Here is a 21,206-nt window from a genome sequence, read left to right as displayed (position 1 = left end):
ATGTTAATGAACTGTGACAAAGTTCTTTCTGTTAAAGGAAATGAGATTATTGATTAAGCACCATGAAAAAAACAGTCTCATGATATAGGTAAATGTAAAAATAGCACGAGCTGAAAGGAACATATATCACCCGATGTAGGTAACGTCTAAATCAATATTACCTGACTAGGTTTTCAAACAAAAATTATTTCGAGATATAATATCTATAAGAACTCCTTCCTGATGTTTATATGTTGATTATTTTCTGTAAATCTTGAGATTCTTTTGTTGTTCTGTAAATATGGACAGTTCAATATCTCAAAATTTTCTTCATCTGGAATAAAAATCATTATTTTTAATAATTTGACAACAGGTAAGATCATATCCCATGGATGATAGTTCTGTTTCTGTCCCTCTGTTGTGTAATTATTTTTAAGTATTTGCTTACATCCCTGGGACTAGAAAGTATATTTAAAAAAACTAACAGACATGAATTTAATGATGTTATTATAATATAATATTGACACACTTTTTACACAAATTATCTTGCCCCAAGTTAAGCATATAATATAGCCTGTGTTATGGGTTACAAGACAATGATATATTTAATACAATATACTTATTTAAACATACATAAATTCATATAAACATACATAAATACATTTAAACATCCATGACTCGGAAACAAACATCCATATTCATCATATATATGCTTGCACCTACCGGGATTCGAACCCTGGACATCTAGCTTAGTAGGTAGGATCACTAACCACTCGGCTATACAGGTAGTCAATTAGTTATATTAGTTAATTGGGTAATTACTAGATGACACAATTCATGAAATTATAACAATATAAAATAATTCAAAAACATATCAGTTCTTAATCTAATGATATAGTAATTTTCACTTATTATTACTAATTAAATATTTTTATTATTTAAAATTAAATATCTATGGATTTTCTTGTTTGTAATATAATGATTTATTACCTTAATGAATTTAATTTTGGTCCAAGCATAGTTTCATATAGTGAATTGCATTATAAGTGATTCTACTTAGCTTAGGGAAACATGGCAAGTTGTATAAATGACAACTGACATCTATGTTTTTTTTACAATAATGTCAAAAAAATATAGAGTAAAAGTAAGGCTAGTTTTTTGAGAGGGGAAGATATATATGGACAAAACCACCAAGCCTATCTTAAATTAGACAGTTACCTCTTTGGGCCAACCTGAGGGGCCCATATAGAACATTGTGGTTAAAATCTCTTTACTTTGAGCTCACAATTCAAAGGGGAGTAACATATACTATGTTCTTCAAATTTATAAATGAGTATATCAATCATTGCATTAGAGAATTTCCTTTGTAGGATTGGAAAAGTAGTGATTTATGAACATTCATTAATTTTATGTAATGGAATATTTTCATCAGTGTAACAAGTTGTGGTAATTGGTTGTGACTGGTGGACCATAACTAGGTGTGCAATCTTCATTGAACCAACACTATAATATTGACTCATTTGAATATAAGTGGTAGATGGAATTGACTTACATAAAATAAACATGACTACTTTACATCTTGCTGTTGTAATTCTCAGAAAGTTTGATCAAGAAGAAGGATTTTGATACTTGTATACTCCCCTGCATCACATATAGTATTGAAACTTGAAAGACTAATGAAAAATCATAGGCACAGAATGTTAGGTTATGGATGTCAGGAGCACTAGGGTTTTTAAAGGGAAATCTTTAGGTACACTGAAGCTATTTTGTAGGTGAGTATGACCAATCAGGGAAAAAATTTACTGCTTTATGAATATAGAAGTAAAAATTACATAGATGCATTTCATATTAGTAACATCTGTGGAGGCTAAGTGTGGAGGGGTCGTAAGCGTATAACATTTTTTTTTGGAATAATTTGTTAATATATTACACTTGAACCATATTATTAAAGTCATATGTCTAGTTTAAATAACAACTTGAGTAATAAGCATGATGGCCTTGTTTTGTTATTGCTAGTTACAACGGCGAAAACTAATGTGAAGTAGTTAGTACCTATCTGTGTAAATTTGCAATTGTAATTTATGATTCTAGTTCTCATAGTAGTGAACTGCTGTTAGTTTGCACCAGGGTGCTGAGAGTTTTGACTTTTGAGCATTTACAGGCATTTTCTTGTATCACAGAGTACATTTGTAATTTGTATAATAACTAGGTACCTACTTGTTTTGAGCATTGTAGCGAAATGACAGCTTGTCAGTTGTCACTTGTCATAGATCCGCCGATAATTTTGCCACCATCTGCTATCGTTATTTTTATTTCGATATCATAGCCCATAACTTAAATACCCACAAGATGAATGCTATCTTTGTGAAGAAAACATGATTTACTCTAGCATTCGCTAGATTTATCTAGAAAATGTTCGTAGCGATGTTTTGGCTGTCTTCATTGTTCACTTCGATAAATATAAAAACGGCGCTATGCTTCAAGTGAATGCTCAAGTCAGTACCTAACTTATGAACTAGGAAGAGCTCGGACTTGTAAATGTGGGCCAAGTCAAGCTTTAAGGTCACAGTTTGGCCGCCAGTGCGCCTTACGCACTCGTAACTACTGTTTAGATTCCGTTACCGCCCCAGATAATCTCAATTTACCGGAAAGCGAAGATTCTTAAAATTTGAAATCTTTCACCTGTATGTACCTGTGTTTATGTTATTCAAGCAGTTCAAGGTATGTCAATTTACTTGAAATTAAAAGTAATGAAACATTACAGGTAGGTACGTACTTCTTAATTTCGGTATCTAGTAAATATTACAGTGCATTCTTTATGGTCCGAAGGTCAAGGGGACTTACGTATAGTTAAAATGGTAGGAAATGCCGTATCCGATAAAGTTTTTACGGTACGGATTAATTTACAAAAGGTAGACTAATTTAAACTCTGAGTCTACACCTATAAGGTTCATATCAGGTATAACTTACCCGCATTCTGAAATATACACATATAAAAGTGACTATTTAAAAATAATAGGTGGGTAAATATATTTTTAGATAGTGATATCAAAAGCAATACGTGATGTTTTTCTGTTCTACTCGTAACATCACAGTCTATGTATCTATTTATACATTTTAATAGGTGTAATAAAGATGATATTTTTATGTCCAAAACAGTCTATGGAAATGTATAAAACAACTAAGTCTGTGTTACAATTGTTATATTTAGCTTTTAATAAGGTTATTGAACGTATATTAGTGTCTTGTTATCAGCTTGATAATTTAACAACTGCCAATCGCTTAAACCATTAACATTAAGTAGGAATTAGTAGAAAAAAGGATTCTGGTATCACTTCCGTAGGCTATCATGTCTGTCAAGAGGTATTTTTCACTGGCAAGGTCCCTTGAACTGAGTTCCCTAATCAAGTTTTTACGCAAGCAAAAGTAGTTGTTTTATTTATGCCAAAAATGTGTCCACAGACTATATGAGCTTCCCGTTTCCCTCAGTCAATAAGTTTAGCTAGAATTGCGTTCTAGCTTCAGTTCACGGCTTGAGAAAAAGGAAAGTATTCTTAAATATCTAATACAAACATGTGCCATTTTTACATTTGCCTATTTACTGTCCTCGGGAGACAAAGTCGAATGTTTAGATACCTAGATTGCTGCATCTACTTTTGAGTTTTTTTTTATGATTTATTTATTTTGTTTTTGTTGCATCACTACATTAATCGTACAAATATTTTGTAATAATATATAAAACAGTGCCAATGAGTTATTGCCATCTCTCGACAAACAGTCAAATGTAATTAAAATATAATTTTGACAGAAATAAGTGTAATATTTTGACTTAAATGGATTTTGTTTTGATTTGATATACGATATGAAGAAGTAAATCAAGCACATGACGCGAGCAGCGAGGTCCAGGATGAAAGAAACCAACAGTATCTACGTAAAACGACACGTCTCCTCGATGATCTCCAGTGCCGCGTGTGGGGCAGATATAAATAACTCATCCATCGCACTTAGTTACCACTATGTTATATCTATACCATAACAAGCGAAAATGCACCGTATATGAACACCGATAAAGCTTATCTTACAGAATTAGGATAGACTACACATTACTTACTATAAGGAACTATTGGTCTACGCTGACTGTTGAATTGGACGTATAAAATGTAAGTGATGATCAGTACTATAAACATGTAGATTATTTTATTCATAATTAATAGTTTTAATACACGCCAAGTTAGGACTTGTAAGGGTTTAGTGTGCGTGACAAGCTACGTCTTGCACTCGCGACTTGTATGAAACTTTGTGTTAGTGTTCGTGAATTGCTCAAAATAAAGGTTAGTTCTAAAGTATTACTATTGCTACACTGTGATACACATGACATACATGAAAAGGTCAAATAATCTACAAGGTATTATAAAAAGACACCAAAATGTAAGACTTTATATTCTTCTTAATTCTTTGTAAGAAACAGTAAGACTCCGGGTCAGATTGAAGTGCCTATACATTCAGAGAGCTGGCGAGAGGACAGGCAGTACTACTGGAACGAGAGAGCTCTCGTGCCAGCGTTTGACGGGTCGACAGTTCTTGAAGATGTCTCGTGTAAAGGCGAAACACATGTGATTTTGAGAATTTTGGCGGAGTTGACAATAATGATTACATAGTAATGGATTTCCGAAATATCTCGAATAATTCTATTAAGTTCTAACCAAATAAAGAATATTGAACGAAAGTATTTCTGAACGATGCGGGACTCGAACCCGCGACCTCTCCCGCTCCGTACGAGCGCTCTTCCACTGAGCCAACCATTCGAGTGACGTCCCGTTAATAAATCTTGTATGTCTTGTTCAACTCTCGCATTCGTTCATTAATTTTGTTTTCAAATTTAATTAGTGTAATTTATCCCATAAGCGAGGGGTTAAACTATAACAAATTGTTTAAATTTGAACGGCGACATCTTAAGTCAATTTCCTAATATGCAAATATTGGGGTTGAGCAGGTTATCAATTGTAAAGTAGATCCTGTAGATGAAGCCACAACCTGAGAGTTGAACAATACACACAAGATTTATCAACGATACGTCACTCGAACAGTTAGCTCAGTGGAAGAGCGCTCGCACGGCGAGAGGTCGCCGTTGCGAGTTCCGCATCGTTCATAAATTTTATTGTTATATTTAATTTGTATAATTAATTCCCGAAAGTGAGGGTAATCACTTTAAAAAATAACCGTCGTGTATTGCTACTGAACAAAATGATAACTTATTTATATTTTAGAACATCAATAACGCCGAACCGATCCATTTATTCTCAACTTTGAGTATTAGAATCAAAGTGAAGCCGTGTTGCGCAATTTGTACTTCACGGCCTGTTTGTAAAGCGTGGTGCGTTAACTGGTAATTAACAGTGCTGTTGAACTATGGATAATTTACTAATTAATACGAAGAACGTAGAGTTTTTGGAAATAACATGAACCATTAACTAATACTAGGTACTTAATAATACCTACTTTATCATACATTATGTATGATCGGATATTAAAAATCGGCTTAAAAAAACAGAACTCTTCATGAGCAAAGATAAGAATACCTTCAAAGGTAGCGTGTACACTAAATTCACGAAATTCTTTCCTTTGAGGGAAGGAGACGACCCGGCACACGACGCCACCGCAAGCAATGCTATTTTAGTCAGCGTGACGTCCCGTCTCTATAATAACTCACAGTGCTGTTTTCATGGAACTTTATTTCACGTACAACCAGGCTGTGGAATGAGCTTCCTTGTGCGGTGTTTCCGGGGCGATAAGAATAAAATAAGTGATCACTGCCGCCCACATTCTCTTGCAACATCAGAGGAATCACAGGAGCGTTGCCGGCCTTTGAAGAAATTGTTCACGCTTTTTTTGAAGGTACCCATGTCGTATCGTCCTGGTAACACCGCACAAGAAATCTCATTCCACAGCTTTGTAGAACGTGGAAGAGAGCTTGAAAACCGCACTGGGGAGGACCGCCACACATCCAGATAGTGGGAATGATATCCTAACTTGTTGCGTATTTTGCGAAGGTGAAATTCGGAGGCAGGAATCAGCTGAAACAGTAAGTCGTATTTTAGTATGTCTAACTGCAGAAACTACAGCAACCTGCATATATAACAATCAAAATATTATATTTTATCGGTAAGCATTTTTTTTACCTAAACTGATGTTAATTGGCAATTATTTTTAACTGACTTCCAAAAAGGAGGAGGTTCTGAATTCGTCGATATTTTTTATGTTTGTTACCTCAGAACTTTTGAACGATATTGATAATTCTTTTTTTATTGAATGCTGGTGCTTCCCGTGTGGTTCCATTACAATTTGGTACAGATCTGACAAAGGTATACGTGAGAAAACCATAAAAGTGTTAAATTTGCTATAAGCATGTGCGCGACAAATGGATCGATGATTCGTTTTTTATTGGAAAGGATATACTTACTGCAAACGTAGTATGATGAGAGTTTGATTACGTTCTGATTATGTGATCCATGACAACGTAAAGGTACTCTTCAATTCTTAGCAGCAAATTAACGATGCTCGGCCGAGTCTTTTTTATGCTATCCGGATATTTGAATCACCTACCGTAACGTCGTTGTGGTCAAGTTATTGTCGTAGTCGAATATGATGATGAATGGAATTCCTCAACGACTTACAGTAAGAGTGCGATCTGTGGCAGAATTTCTAACTGTCTGTAATCAAGTTGCAATGCGTTTACGTTAATTGTTGCATTGCAAAATTTTGAAGGTCTACACATATTCAGACAAATTATTAGTGTACTTCAGATTCACTAAAATTAAAAAAATACTCCTAACCGACTTAAAAAGACGCATGTTTGACGTTAATGATTTATAACTTCAAATAATCTTTACTGCAGTAGGCTTAACGTTATTTACAGTATTCTAGATAAAGTAGAGCAAGAGACAGACAGGGAGATGTTATAAAGCGTTAAATAATTGTATTTGCAATAAGTTTACAACAGGGATTTTACATTCCCAAAGTGGTCGATATCGAACCCTCAACGCATGAGTAACTAGGTACTTTTTATTTACTCATGTGGTCGTAATCTGTTTTCCAAGGGTCGACGTAAATTAAAGCTAATCGGGGATCGATGAGGTCTAACCTAACTCTAATAGGGGTTAGGTTTATTATTAAATGAAACACAATACTTATTTGAAACTTTCAAGATAATAAATTGTGCTAAGTGTACTATTGTTGTACTTTTAAGAAACTCAAAAAAACCCATAAGTGAGTACAACTTCGTACAAGATGAAAAACTCGGCAAGTAAAGAAAATAGGAAAAAAATAAAAGATTTAGGGCTTCTCTAGAGCTTATGCAAGTGGATCTCCAGCAACCTCACTGGGCGCAGAATACAAGTCGTTGTCGATGGTTATTGCTCGAACCCGAAGCCCGTGAACGCTGGAGTGCGCTATGGCTGTGTGCTATATCCCACACTGTTTCTTCTGCATGTCAATGATATGTTGGACACGTCCATATACATTGCTATTCGCGCTATTTATAGCCTAGGCCCTAAGGAATCATTGAGAGCAAAATTCAAAGAAATTAACATCTTGACTGTTGCTTCTCAATATATTCTTGATAATGTAATGTATGTTCATAGGCACATAAGTGAATTTGCGAGAAACTGTCATATCAATAATGTTAACACCAGGAACAGACATAAGCTTATAATGCCTACTACTCGGCTAAGTCGAGTTAGCAAGTCTTTTGTGGGGCGATGAATGCTTTTACAACAGGATCCCAGAAAATATTCAAAACAAAAGTATTACGTTATTCAAAAGAATTGTTAAAAAACGTTTGTGTAGTAAAGGTTACTGTAACATAAATGACTTTCTTAATGATACCACATATTGGGAATGCTGCGACCGCCCTCAGGCTATTAAATAATAAGTTTAATTGTACAATGTTACTTTGTAAATGCTATTGTTATTAATGTTATTTTATTTTTGATGAAAAAAAGGCCCGCCGAGTTTGTTGCGCCCATTCTTCTCAGGCCTGAGGCATTCATTTTGGAATGGGTGGTAGTTTTTTGACTTTCAATAAGTGATGGAATTAAAATATTTGAATTTGAATATGCAGACGATAGCACTGGTGATGCTGTATGCACGGGCCATGCAGGTCTCTCTCGGTAAATCGTCGACCAGTGCCGGGAGAAACATGTTTCTTCCATAGAGTCCTCTTTCGAGAAGGTCGCTGAGTGGGGTAAATTGAACCTTGTCCAATTTAACCCCCACAAGTTTGCACGTTTATCACTAAAAAAGAACCCCATTTGTCGTGTCATCGCTCTTCGGCAACACTTCACTTAAAACCTCGACTAGTATCGGAATACTGGGTTTCGAAATCACGGCCGATTGCCAATTCCGTGGTCATCTGGAGAGCAAAGATCACAAGAAAAAAAGATAGGAATTTAGCTATGGCGCCTGGTGTTAGGTGTTAGTTAGGTTTGGAAAAGGGTTCTTATGCCCAAGATAGTTTAGACTTTCGGATCTTAGGCATACACAGTTTTACTCAAATTGTTTAAATTATATCATACTTATTGAATCGTTGCTTGGAAATCTAACATAGATTAACTCATACCAGCCGGAAATAGACGCTCAGACGTGGACAGAATTATAAAACTATGCGGAAAACCCGTGACCATGCTTTCAAAATCAGCCAGTAGTCACTAACAACAGTCTCGTCAATAAGTACAGATAACATAATGTATTGTATCTGTACAATAAAGTATACACTAATGCTATTCTGAGAATTAATTACTGGCCAACTCATTATCATTGTTCTAGAAGCTGAACATATTATTGCCTGCTATTAATTACTTATACTCTAAAGATTCAATAAATTAAACTAAGCAGTAAACAATGTTATCGTTAATAATTAATATGTTTCAAGAAAGACGGTAAACTAAGTTAATTATCCAGAAAGTGACAATGCGATTCAACACGCAGACAAAACAGAATTGAATTGTAATAAAAAATATAATATTAAGATGTGATAATATTATTGCTCCGTATCAATATGTCGAGATAACTACGTTGAGGTCGCGTCAACTGTGACGATAATCAAAGAGAATTTAAACACTACGTTCAACGATAATTTTGTATTTAGAAGTGACAACATTTATACCATAGACACATAAATGTCTACTGTGTTTATACTCACTGAGCTCTACTATTTATCACTGGACTGGCGGCTGTCAAAGTGCTTTTGTGCCTGTTTGATATTCGCCATTTTGGCGCTGTTGGCCATGTAGCGAGAGTCTGCGGTACTAAAACTAGTGATGACAACCTCAGCTAACAAACATCGATAGGAAAACTATTTACAAAAATTACGTGTACTTTATTGCGTTCATTCGTGAAGTATAAATAACAGGGAAAACGACCGAAATTCAAAATGCTTCACTCACAGCCATTTTTTTTTGTTTTTTTATTTTTATTTTATGGAATAGGAGGACAGACGAACGTACGGATCACCTGATGTGAAGTGATCACCGCCGCCCACATTCTCTTGCAATACCAGAGGAATCATAGGAGCGTTGCCGGCCTTTAAGGAAGGTGTACGCGCTCTTTTTGAAGGTACCCATGTAGTATCGTCCCGGAAACACCGCACAAGGAAGCTCATTCCACAGCTAGTACGTGGAAGAAAGCTCCTTGAAAACCGTACTGTGGAGGACCGCCACACATCCAGATGGTGGGGATGATATCCTAACTTGTGGCGTGTCGTGCAAAGGTGGGATTCGGCACAAAAATTTGCTGCCAAACATACGGAACAGCCTGTCAAGTGGTATTTATACAGGTCAGTGTTTATACTCCATGATTTGAGGCGGGGTCTGTGTTATTTGTTGTAGAACACGTCTTCTATTCTGTAGGTCGAAGAGAAGTAATCGTCTTCGTATATCGGACGCTATCTAGTTTTTTTGTAACCAGGCATTTATTTTCAATTATCCTTTACAATTTTGAATCGTAAATTTGTTTTAAACGTCGCAGTTACTTAGTCTATATATTGAATCTAAAGTGAAATTCATATCACTTTAGATTTAATATATATACTTTTACGTTTCATTGAACATTAATGTTTAGAGTGTTTAATATATAGATTATTATTTATAACTATTGTTATGTAGTTTACTCATTCTGTGCCTATTCTAGTATCAGAATACTTCTTAAAGTTCATGATCTTCCTTTTTTTCTGATATAGTATTAGTTATGTAGCAAAAAATAAGCCTTTCGATCGGTACAATCAACCTACAGGGTATTTTTTTCTCGTGTAGATGGTTCGATTCCCGAATCATTCAGGCAATTATTTAAAAACTTGTGAACGCAGTTTAAATTGTTTTTTTTTAATTAAAATAATGTCTTTTTTCAGTATAATGTTACATCTACAATTTTTAAGCTACTTCCCTTCCATGTAGCATAGCCGTGAGACGCCCTGAATATTTTTTTTTGGAGTTTATGCCCAAAAAAGACGTCCTTAATATAATCATGATTTAGAATAGGCACAGAGAAATGAGTAGAGTAAACTACATAATAATTTTAATAAATAATAATCTATAAATACACTTTCAATATGAATGTTCACTAAAACAATAAACGTAAATGAATTCATATCACTTCAGATTCAATACACATGACTAGGTAATTGCGATGTTTAAAAGAAATTAACAATTCAACATTATCTGAGCTAAATTCCAAAGCTTACAATACTTAAGTACAATTGTTTGAAATACTGTTTAGTGTTTTCATTACGTGGTCGGCTAAGTAGATTTCAATGGTACTTTATAGCTCTTATGTTTTGTTTGGTACATTCAATTTACTCAATGCGGGCACAGAAGCAGCTCCATAAAATATTGTTCCGAACTATCATTATGTACGGGAATAACTTTTATTAATTATGATTGTTACAAAGGCGACCCCTGTTAGTTGTTGACTGCATATTAAGTTTTTTATAAAAAATAACCTCTGATATATTAAGAGTTTATTGGATTATTATTATAGCTATATATATTGAAGGCAAAAGCTATTAATTAGTCAACATTTATTAGTTCTTTGTATTCCGAGCGCGAAAATCAAACCATCCGTCTTTGCCTCGTCAGACTGAGTTTATGTTTTAAATTTAAATGTTCGATGAAACTTTTACCAGTCGGAGGCTCCTTTGCACAAGATGCCGGCTAGATTATAGGTTCCACAACAGTGCCTTTCTCAGCCGTGAAGCGGTAATGTGTAAACATTATTGTGTTTCGGTCTGAAGGGCGCCATAGCTAGAAGTAGTTAAATAACTGGATAAATGATACTTAACATCTTAGTATCTCTCAAGGTGACGAGCGCAATTGTATTTCCGCTCAGATTTTTTTGAGTTTTTTAAGAATCTCGAGGCAGGGTGTATCAATTACCATCAGCTGAACGTGCTGCTCGCCTCGCCCTTTATTTTCATAAAAAAAACTGTATGAATAAAGTTCATTATAATGCATAATGCAATCGAATATAGAATTTGGTATTGAGATCAGCTTAACTGGTCGGCTGGTCGTAACTCGTAAGCAGTCGTTTGCGAGTGTGACCCACCGTCACAACCAGCAGTCCTTGGCAGACTGTGTCGCAACCGCCCACCTTGACTTGCATTGCTGCACTAATATGGCGAGCTTCGTTAAGCAGATATCTCCTCGAGCATTGAATGATGTTTCATTATAAAAAACCGTCATTCATTTATCACGTAGTTTTCAACCACAACAGATATTGTTTGAAAAGTATACAGGTGTAATTTTATTGAGAAAACAAACAGTATTACATAACATAAATAGGTTAAAGAAGTAAACATCTATTTACTACTAGCTGACCCGGCAAACGTTTTCCATATACATTATTTTTAGAGTTAGACCGTTTCTTGGACACTGCAACATTATTTTATTTTTCTAAAATAAAAGAATTTTTCTAAAATAAACGTAGCTTAAGTTACTCCTTATTACATCAGTTACCTGCCAATAAAAGTCCCGTCAAAATCGGTGCAGCCATTTCAGAGATAAGCCGGAACAAACAGACAGACAGACAGCCAAAAATTGTAAAAAATATTGTTTAGATGTATGTAGTACCGTATATAACGGTTATTTCAATATTACAAACAGACGCTCCAATTTTATTTAAATGTACCTATGTATAATAATAATAATATTGACACACTTTTTACACAAATTATCTTGCCCCAAGTTAAGCATATATATATAGCCTTTGTTATGGGTTACAAGACAATGATATATTTAATCTATACTTTAATATATAAAGCTACAGTGTTTGTTTGTTTGTTTGTTTGTTTGAACGCGCTAATCTCTGGTACTACTGGTCCGATTTGAATGATTCTTTCAGTGTTGGGTAGTCCATTATCGAGGAGGGCTATAGGCTATGTTTTTTTTTTCAAAATTAGGGATCCGTAATAAAATTGCTATTCTGTAACACAAGGTGTAAAATCGAAAACCTATTTTTGCGTGCGCTGCAAAAACTATTGACAATAGAACAAAATGATGTACAGGCTATAATATAGGCAATATTTTATTACTTATAAAACTATCGCGTGAATTATACTTTATATGGCAGAACAACGTTTGCCGGGTCAGCTAGTACAATATACTTGCTTAAACATACATAGATACATTTAAACATCCATGACTCGGAAACAAACATCCATATTCATCATATAAATGCTTGCACCTACCGGGATTCGAACCCGGGACCTCTAGCTTAGTAGGTAGGATCGCTAACCACTCGGCTATACAGGTCGTCAATGATATATGTACAGATTGACAGTTTCCGTAACTATCACAGATATCAAAACTTAAAACTGATATTAAAGTACGTTACCATATCAGTATAATTACATTGATATTTTTTTTTAATCAAACGAGATTTATCCAAAAAAATTGATATTAAACATTTACAATTTACTATTACATTGGATCGCACGACAATGACGCCCTTCGAACATCTTGAATAAATAAAACAATTGTTAAAGAACATTTTTTTACTTAGATTAAGGATTGGTCTCCGCTGCGCTTCAACTAGATACCACAGGCATAGTCGCTAAGTGCGGCAACTAATACCAAGTGGGCGTACTCGAGCCAGTCTCAAACAATGTGTGACGTTGACGTGCCACATGATCTGTTAAACCTTGCTAATAATTGAAACTAAAATGCCAGGTTGCGTAGAAAATCTTTTGTAAAAATAATACTACAAGAAATAAGAAAGACACTGGGATCACATATCATCAGTAAGTATTTTGTATTTTATTAATTTCAATGTAAAATAACACGAAGCGTATGTTACAAAATGCGAAAGATGCCATCGAGTGTCAAGATGCCACGCACACAAGCATCTAATAGTTGCTGTAATAAAAAAGCTATTGTTCAGACCAATCCTTACTCGAAATATTCTCAACTCGACATATTTGTGCCGAAATTTATATACGAGTTACGCACCGATAAAACAATTATTTAGTTCTTAAAAGGACTATAACATCTATTTGATGTGGCATAAATGTATATCGAATTATACATTTTAGTTGCTTAAGACCCTTATGGCGAACGTCCCTAATGTACTTAATGAAACAATAAACTCATCGTTTCAAATTCCTAGTATATTTGACAATGGAGCGAAGTTGCGGCTGTTGTCGACATGCATGTTAAAATAGTACCTCGGTGGGTATAATAGGTGTGTAATTACTTCGAAAAGTTTACTTAGTTTTGTTACTGGCATATTAGCTTAAATGGTTCTTATTATAATGGTATTAGAGTCATATCCGGATGTACATGGTAATGTTAGCGGGTGGGATGACGGGATGTGTAAGTGAACACGTGCTCATCTTCTAACTACCAGGCGGCCAACAAAATGAATATTGTATGCCGAATATTTGGAATGGATGGAGTTTTTGCTGTCCGATGCTATTTTAAGATTTACTATAAGTATTTGTGCTATTTTTTATTTAAAACATTTAATTTGTTTAAGGGTATATCTGGGATCTAGTATCAGCAACAACGGGTCTTGCGAGCTGGAAATCAGGCGTTGCATTGGAATGGCCAAAACTGCCCATCTTTAGCTATGGCGGAGAGACCCTAAAGTAGGCCGATAGAGTTCGGATTGATGCGTTTTTAGATGTGTTGCTGGAGCAAAATGCTTAATATCTCTTGGACAGCATTCCGCACCAACCAATCCATACTTTACACTCTAGGTGTAAAAATCAGACTCTCATCCATCTGTCTCCGTAGAATCTTAGAGTTCTTTGGACATATCGTCAGAAAAGATGGCCACAACCACGAACAACTTGATGGTTGCTCGGGAGGTAGAAGGACGATGCCCCAGAGCTCGCAGCCCTATAAGATGGTCTGACCAAATCCGCACATCGCTGGATACCGGACTTCATGACGCACATGGCCAAAAACAGACACATTTGGCGAACTATTGTTAAAAATTTGAATCCTCAGAGAAATCACGACACTCAGCAATGTCACTAAAAACTCACACTAAGTTAAAATGATTAAGGCGGGAATGGAGCGACCGCTCTCAGGCTGTTAAATAATAAATTTTATTGCACGATTTTACATTGTAACCATATTTTTATACAAAAAAGAGAAGCCCGCTGAGTTTATTGCGCCGCTTCTTCTCAGGACTGTGGCATACTTTTTCGAATGGATGGTAGTTTTTGACTTTCAATAAGTGATATTATATCCTATTTTGAATAAAAATATTTGAATGTTACAATCGGTTTCATGTTTCTGGAATGCATAGAGAAAAAACAAATAAACATTAATTGTATATTATTATCAACACATTATTCAAATCATACCATCAGACCATTTTAATTGACTGCCTCAGACTTTTAATGTCAGTAAAGTAGAGATGATAACTTAGATAAACTTAAAGGGGACGAATGACAATATGTTCGACCTTCAAATACAATTTCGATTGTGAGAGAAAACAATAATATGTAGATTACTTTGTTGTAAATAATGTTTTTTTGGCAAACATGCTAAAGGTTAAAAAATATCTAGCTAAGTTGGTACACAATATTGAATACCTAAATGTTTTTATTTATGGTGCGTGTGGTGTCGCATCAGAATAGCACCACCCCATCTCCCGTGGATGACGTAAGAGGCGACTAAGGCATTCAAAGAACGAAGGATGGGCAGCAGCATCCTACCGAGAAGCACCAACATTTATTGCGATCGCCAACCCGCCTGTCAAGCGTGGCGATTATGGCAAAAAATACCCCAGAAAAATACGGCCCCCAATCGGCCGTCCCGCTCGTGGTGGCTACGGCAGCACCCACATAAGCGACGGGGAAGGGTGGTGCTAAGAATCCCACTAAGACTATTATCGCTGGTAATGTCAAGATCGCCGGAACACGTTGGATGAGGGCAGCGCACGATCGATCGTCATGGCGATCTTTGGGGGAGGCCTTTGTCCAGTAGTGGACGTCTTCCGGCTGAAATGAAGTGTTTTCATATACAATCATGGGCCTATCTTGATGGTAAGTGATCATTACTTATAATGCGCCGACATCGTGTTTCTATCAACCGACTTCGAATAAAGAGATAATCAAGTCATACCCATTTTCTCGATAGCTTAGTTTAGTTTTTTAATTTACACAATTTGAGGCCGAAACGAGCAAACGCTTTCAAGGCCCTAACAATTGTGTACGGTTTATTATTTATTTAAACAGTTGACAACCCTGATTACAGAGAAGTAACACATATAATCTGACGTGGTGACGTATCCATAGTTTCCAGCGGGATTTGATTATTGTAACAGGCGCCTCGAATAAATCTGGTTGGTCAAGACTATTCACTAGCACAAATTAAATTTGTAAACAAAATTTATGAGCGATGCGGGACTCGAACCTACGACCTCTCGCGTTTATTCCGAGCGCTCTTCCACTGAGTCAACCGTTCGAGTGACGTATCATTGTTAAATCTTGTATATTATGTCTTGTTCAACTCTCAGGATCTTCTTTACAGTTGATAACCTGTTCAACCCCAATATTTGCATATTGGGAAATTGACTCGTATGCCGTTCGTGCAAAACTAAGAAATTTGTTATTTTTTTAAAGTGATAACCCTCACTTCTGGGATCAATTGCTCAAATTAATTTTGATATGAAGCCACAACCTGAGAGTTGAACAAGATATATACAAGATTTATCAACGATACGTCACTCGAACGGTTGGCTCAGTGGAAGAGCACTAGCACCGAACGCGAGAGGTCGCGGATTCGAGGCCCGCATCGTTTATAAATTTTGTTTATAAATTTGTGTAATTAACCTAGAAGTGAGGGTTCTCACCTTAAAAAATAATTGATTGTTCCATTTACTAGCGTTTAAGTAGAAAATGGTAAGTGCGAACAATGCATTAGGCTCTGTTAGAATCATAGACATTTACAAATAGTAGCGCGTAGACAAACAAAGCGTGCGACAGAGAAGATCATCTATAATGAAGAAACAGCAAGATAGAAAAGGAAAGATAATCTATTGTTATTGTAACCGATTTGATTGACAAGTCATAAACAGTCAGCCACGCTTGGAATTCGCCTCTACGTATTTTGAATATATATATGAATATATAACTAACCACTGTCAAGTCGTCTCTACCAGCCTAGCGAAACTCTTTAAGAAAAAAGCGATTCACTCGATTGTATGAAACGTGCAGCCATTGATAGATTGACAGATGACGGCTATAATCTTGTAAAAAAAGGAGTGATCCGAAATCCGACCTGCTTAACATTTTAGATATCTTGTTATTATTATAAGCCGGACTTCATACAAAATGTTTCATTCAGGTACTTGAGAATTTAGTCATGATTTCAATTTGACCTAAAACGGCTAATGCATCTTTGTACGGCATTTTTCGCACGGTACGCAGCCTAGCGAAATTCTCTAAGAAAAAAACGATTCACTTGTCGATTGTATGAAACGTGCAGTCATTGACAGATTGACAGATGACGGCTATAATATTGTAAAAACCAGGAGATAGCCGAAATCCACTACGTTATAAGTAGCCGTTTGCTTTCTAACTTAGCCGGATTGTACTTTTATATGAAAATCATGGACTAGACGAGCAGGACGTTCAGCTGTAAGTAATACGTCGTGCCCAACAGAATGCAGTGCCGCTCAGGATTCTTGAAAAACCCAAAAATTCTGAGCGGCACAACAATTGCGCTCGGCACCTTCAGGCATAAGATGTTAAGTCTCATTTGCCCAGGAATTTCACTAGCTACGGCGTCCTTCAGACCGAAACACAGTAATGTTTACACATCACTGCTTCACGGCAGAAATAGGCGCCGTTGTGGTACCAATAATCTAGCCGGCATCCGGTCCAAAGGAGCCTCCCACCGGTATGACTTCGTCGGTAATCGCCATACTGCAATTACTACTATTTTAAATCACTGAACCTTTCATACTAAACTAAATTTCAATTTTTACGTAGGCAGTACCGCCTCTTATTACGTAGTACTTACATCCTCTTTGGTCTTAAATGGTCAATACGGTAGTATTTCTATGTCTATGGTTAGAAGTGAAACTATGTCTAATGCTCTGTCTCGTTCTGTTCTCGTCCAGTGATTACACGGAACTTTTTGTGCGTGTATTGGTTACGATAACGTTTGCAACATGCGATACTATGCCCCGCGGTATACAGCTGGTATAGTTCAATTGATGAAAGTGAAAATACGGAGCTTGTCAATTTTGTAGTATTTCTAAAGTAGTGACATCTGCAAACTCGAAATATTAATAAGATACTAATTATAAACATAATCATAATATTTCGAATCTAATGTACCTTCTCGATAACTCTAGTGGATTTTTTTAAATTACAAATATTTTTAATTTTTTCGTGTTATTACAAAAAAAAAAAAAATTAACATGGCTTATACACGTGTTTTGTTTAACAGTGACCTATCTATTACAACGTCAGTGATCTAACAACAACGACGTCTAAAATGGAGTTTATCTTTTTCTACTACAAAACAGTGTCTAGCTTGTGTTTAACTAAAACGTAGTTAAACGCAACATAAATTTTTTGACAGCTGTCATCTGTCTGTCATCATAATTTAATCGAAATATTCCATTTGAATATGATCTACCGTTAGACACACCTTAGAGAAGCTTCGCAGCATATTCGAAGCATATAAACAATGTCTAAAGATTGTTGAAAGCTAAACAACAGAAAAACACAGATTTGTAATAGAACTCATTTAAAACAAATGTTGAACACATGTGTAACTTTTTTGTAATAACACAGTATCTGACGATTGAGTATTTTTTTTAAATTGATTTAAATAGATTTGAATTAAAACAATTTACAAAAGTATGAAGCTGTTTGTTGTTTTAAAAGAGTGGCAACGAGAATTCTCTAAAGCTCAACCTTAATTCGAAAGTGCCGGTAAATGGACAAATATATAATTTTTGACATTCATTCAAGTCATTTTTTGACCTAAACTAGTGTTTTTTTAGCAGACAGTTATAGCAGCCAATCGACGACTAGTCTAGATCCTTCCGTCGAGCGATATGGCCGTGGAAGAACTTATAATTATTGCGTCTTTTACGAGATAGATAATCTCGTAAAAAACGCAAAACAAAGAAAAGACACTCAAAAGGCTTATTCCAAACCTATTTCAAAGATGTTCGTGCATCTTTGAAATAGGTTTGGCTCCCAGACCCGTTTCTTAACTACACGAGGATGTCAGTGCAATCGTTTGATAACCTTTTGGAAAAAATACGAAGTTCAATCAAGAGCATTGGTATTCGTATGCGAGCTTGTATGGCTGGTACAACAAGTGCGCGGAGACTGACCGCAGCCACATACATTCGCCTATACACTCTCTGGCTGCGGTGCAAACAGGCGCGTACCATACAACGTCATATGTTTTACTGGCTGCCGAAGCCAGACTGCCTAGTGCGCGGAGGGCCTAACAGATGACCAAAATAGAAATTGGAAAGAAATGATGGCTAAGAAACGTACTTAAAAGAACTAGAATTGACCGAGTCACAAGACAGGACTAGCTAGACAGTTACCTAAACCTTCAGTACCTGAAGAACTGGAGTACAAAACCAATGTCCATTTAAAAGTGATTTAACTCTTCCATTAAAATGTTTTGGTTCATACACAAACATATAAAATATTTTATTATCAGGTAAATTAAATATTTTATATGGAAAGAAATGATGGCTAAGAAACGTACTTAAAAGAACTAGAATTGACCGAGTCACAAGACAGGACTAGCTAGACAGTTACCTAAACCTTCAGTACCTGAAGAACTGGAGTACAAAACAATGTCCATTTAAAAGTGATTTAACTCTTCCATTAAAATGTTTTGGTTCATACACAAACATATAAAATATTTTATTATCAGGTAAATTAAATATCAATGAATATTAAGTAATAAATTCAATTCTATAGTTTGGATAAAAGAAATACATTATTAAGATATCAATAAGATTAATTTATAACTTGTTTGTTTATTGAAATTACCTGTTTCGGGAGAACTTTGCATTAAAACCTGAAGTCATCAATTATAACTATCAACATAATATAAGATATACATATTAATCAACATGCTATATTAATTTAGAGTTATTCATTTATATTAGCTAATAGTACAACTTATGTGGTTTAAGACATTTATTGTTCCGTAAAGGAATTTCCACTTAAATGGAACTTACAGGCTATTTTATAAAAAGTGGGTAACAAAATTGCATCTTAAAGCTTACAGTAAATATAAAGTAATTAAAATAGGCTAATTAGGTAAGTATAGCTTATATACATTTCTAATACAAATATTTAATAAAAATTATAATACTAGTGGGTAGTTTTAAAACACCATCGCATCAAAATCATACCGACCCGGGCCGGTCGACGTCAACAGTCGACGCGAGCCACGATTGAGCCACAACTCACTACACAAGATTTTAATTTATAAACATGACATTATCTTCAGAAGATCAATAATACTTTTATGTACGCATTAACAATTTTAGGTATCTAGGTGTATTTAGAATTTCTATTCAGCTGAAATGTTTTACAGACATATCATATAGGCAGTGCCTACCTCGTTAAAAAACTAAATAAATATAGCACTTGTGTTAAAGTAAATTTAGTTTAATTTGGTTCCGTTATTTTATTTCCAAACTTCTATTGAACACCCACTCATAAAATTATTCCTTACACTAGATACTAAACCTTACTTACCTACGGTAAGCAAACTGTGCTTATTCCAAAGCTCAATTAAGACTAGTTAGATCCACAGTGCCTATCTTTCTAGAAAACCAATGCCTTTATTGGATAACTTCGTTGTCAGCCTGTTCGTCTCTCATAATTCTTTTACACAGAAGGAATCTAGCTGTAAGCAGTGCCGGATTATGCAACCGTGGGGCCCAAATTCTATTGAAGTCATGTCACTTCGTCTGCTATGAAATTAAAGTGTTCAAAACTTTATACTCAATACTTGTAATTGCCTATTTTGGGCTACTTTTTTTTAAATAATTAGTTATAGAAAAGTATAGATCTTTATAGGCAAGAAAAAATGCAACTGGACCTGTATAAATGTTAGATAATTTATGCGTCTAGATAGACTATGAAACCTGTGAAAATGTCGAAACTTTAGATCTAACCCCTATTTTGAGCAAATTCACGCAAACTAACACAAAGTGTCACATAAATCGCGAGTTTACGACGTCTGTCGAGTGTAAGATGTCACGCACACTAAATTAATATTCCTGGCCTGTTTTTATCGGTTTTCTAACAGCAAGAGACTATCTATATATATAAATTATCTAAGGTATAAACAATAAATATTACATCACATCGAACGAAAGAACGTTAGGCGGACGTGGAATTGCGGATTGCGGGGCCCCGGTAACGTGGGGCCCGTAGCAATTGCTACTTGCCCCGTGCTTAAACCGGTACTGGGTGTAAGTCTAAGTAAACTCCATTAAACCAATCAAAAGATAAGTCTTTTCTTATGTTATGCTCATTTATGCCTAATATTTTACGGCGCAGATAAATCAAAACCAGTTAGGTACTTTCCATTGTACTAGCAAAACCTTTAAGGTACTTTCCAATGTCCTAGTATCATGAAATCTATCGAGTAGTAAGGGCTCACAGCATAAATAACGGAGAAACTCCAAAATTACATTTTTAATATTTCAAAATGGATTTCAAG

This window comes from Leptidea sinapis, chromosome 10 (genome assembly GCF_905404315.1).
Source record: "Leptidea sinapis chromosome 10, ilLepSina1.1, whole genome shotgun sequence".
Classification (NCBI taxonomy): Eukaryota; Metazoa; Arthropoda; class Insecta; order Lepidoptera; family Pieridae; genus Leptidea; species Leptidea sinapis.
Note: the sequence above shows the minus strand (reverse complement) of the source record.